Here is a 3168-nt window from a genome sequence, read left to right on the forward strand (position 1 = left end):
GTGCAACGCAAGTTAGAAACAGTTGATTCAACCCACCTCACCATGACTGAGGCATCACTCCAAAAAGAATATAATGATGTTTTAAGACAAGAAGAGATCCTTTGGTACCAAAAGTCGAGGGAGAATTGGGTGAAACTGGGAGAGCGTAACACAAGTTTTTTCCACACTCAGACACTAGTGAGGAGAAAACGAAATAAGATCCAAGGTCTCTTTCTTGAAAATGGTCAATGGAGTACCGATGATGTTATCCTCCAAGCAGAGGCCATAAATTACTTTAAAGAATTATTTGAGGTAGACCACGCCACTACTCCAAATAATCTATTGGTTAATGATATGCCTTGTTTAAGTGAACAATGCAGAGATTCTCTTACAAAACCGGTCCTTAAGGAAGAGGTGAGGAGCGCCGTGTTTAGTATGAAGTCATATAAAGCTCCTGGCCCTGATGGCTTTCAACCCATATTTTTTAAACATTTTTGGGAAAGAATTGATGATGACATATGGCGTCTCGTACATACGGCCTTCAAAATGGGTACTATTAATGCTTCAATTGCAGAGACATTAATTGTCCTAATACCCAAGGAGAGTAATCCCCAAAGGTTAAAGAATTTTAGACCCATCAGTCTTTGTAATGTCATTTTTAAGGTAATCACAAAAGTCTTGGTTAGTCGCTTGCGACCGTTTTTTGTTGACCTGATAAGCCCTCTTCAAAGTAGCTTCATCCCCGGTCGAGGTACTACTGATAATGCCATCCTGGCCCAGGAGGTTGTTCATTTCATACATCATTCTCATGCAAAAAAGGGCTCTATTGCGTTCAAAATTGATCTTGAAAAGGCATATGATAGGCTTAATTGGGACTTCTTGGAACTCACTCTCCATGATTTTGGTTTCCCTCCAGCAACTATATCTGTAACACCCATACTAGACGTATCTAGAAAGTCTAGCACGTGCGTTAAGTTTAGTACTGGATGCACTAAAATATACAACAATAAAATTTCGAATGAATATTATTTACAACAACATGCGTTCGTACAAAGATATACTACTCATCATTTCTAAAGTATAATAAAATACGTCCTTGAAATCCATCACATCCTGCTGCGGGTACGAACGATCACTTGTTGAAACATCCATTCGGCTACTAGCTTGCCATCCAACCTGTTTATCTGAAACAAAATAAGGATTGGGATGAGACATAATGTCTCAGTGAGTTCTCCTAAATCCTAGGCTATAGGTAACCTCAGGGGAAACATACGGTCACCACGTGACTACAATACAACCTGACGGTTGATTATACTTGTGTGGTCATGTTCCCTAGACGGTAGTGCATGCTAGACCCGTCATAGGCTTATCTCACTTGTTACAGGCTTCTCTTCCTATACGTGTCATGGCGGTCGAGGGGAAACCTAGGACCGCATTGCCGAGAATACGCTCTACGTATCAAGGCCTAAGCAAAACATATCATGACACGAGTCTAAACCGGACGATTAGGGGAAACCTAAGTGTTTTATCTTGGTTTTCGGGTGTCAAACATTGATTACGTTTGAACCTTTTTAACCGGTGATATCTTATTTTTTCTTGGGAAGGGAAAAAGTAAGCAAAACCCTTGAGAATCGAGGTCTGGGAGTTGTTTTCGCTACGGGAAGGTGTTAGGCACCCATAACGACTATAGTATCCTATAGGAACCGTCTTTACTTTCTACGCGCGCGCTTTATTTTTAAATGCTATTTTGAAAATGATGTTAGGCCTAAAGGTATTCTAAGTGGAGAATTGGAGGGAGAAGAATGTTTTTGAATTTTTATTTTATTTGAATTGAAGGAATTTTGTTCCTTGCCTACGTACCCGTTTAAGGGATCAAATCCACCGTAGTTCTCTTCCAAAAATGTTTTTGTTTTTTTTTGTTGGTTGATTTTAAGTTTGAAAATGGGATTTTGAAGAATGGAAAGAGGCCTCAAGGGCATGAGATTGGAAAAAGGTGAGGTGGGAATTAGTTATTTGCAAAATATGGTCTAAGTAATATTAAGATTCATTAAGATTTTGATTAAGAAAAAGAAAAGGAAAATATTTTGGTTTTTCTCTCCTCGTTGTGAGAGTTTTGGTTTTGGTTTTTCTCTCCTCGTTGTGAGAGTTTTGGTTTTTCTCTCCCTATTGTGAGAGGACGCTGTTGTGATTACATTACATTACAATATATGTTTTATCATGGATTTTGAAGATCTTACTATTTTGAGCTGGAACATTAGAGGTGCTCTTAGTCTTGAGGGTCGCCGACACGCTAAGGAATTGGTAAGGAAACATCACCCTTTCTTTATTTTTCTCATGGAAACTCATTGTCCTTTCTCAAAAGCATCAATATTTTGGAATCGTTTGGGTTATGAGATATGTGCTCTCTTCGAAGCGTCCGGTCATTCGGGAGGTATTTGGGTGCTAAAAAGTAAAGGTTGCGATTATGATATTACTGTGATAGATGTCTACTTTCAAGCGGTCATCATTTGCATCAAAAAGGATGATTGTATGTGGTTTTGCTCTGCTATCTATGGTAGCCTTCAATTAGTCAATCGTGAAAAATTATGGAGTTATCTTATTTCTATTCGCGAAGATATTTTGAGTCCTTAGGTTTTGATAGGAGATTTCAACGAAGTCCTCCATCCCTCTGAGATAAAGGGGGGCATCTTTACAGCTAGACAAGCTGAGAAATTATCGAATATGATGGAGCAATGTAATCTTATTGACCTTGGAGCTACGGGTAGTACTTATACTTGGACTCGTAAGGAACGAGGGATTCTGAAGGTTGCCAAAAGGTTGGACAGGGCCCTTGGTGATTGTGCGTGGCATACTACTTTTCCAGAAGCTTATGTAGAGAACTTGACATGGAATTATTCCGACCATCGCCCTATCCTCTTAAGGGGTGTTGGTTTTGTTCCAGCTAAACGTGTGCGACCTTTTCGCTTTCAAGCTGCTTGGCTAACACATAAAGATTTTCCAGAGGTAGTCTATAAAGCTTGGGATAAAGGTGAACATATTGTACCCGCGAGTCTTAAGCATGTTCGGTTAGATGCGACTACATTCAACAAAGAGGTGTTTGGTGACATTCATAAAAGGAAGAGTACTCTTGCAGAGAAATTAAAGTAGGTGCAACGCAAGTTAGAAACAGTTGATTCAACCCACCTCACC

The sequence above is a fragment of the Medicago sativa genome, chromosome 6 (assembly GCF_051527215.1).
Source record: "Medicago sativa cultivar Bolivia chromosome 6, Bolivia_mono, whole genome shotgun sequence".
NCBI lineage: Eukaryota > Viridiplantae > Streptophyta > Magnoliopsida > Fabales > Fabaceae > Medicago > Medicago sativa.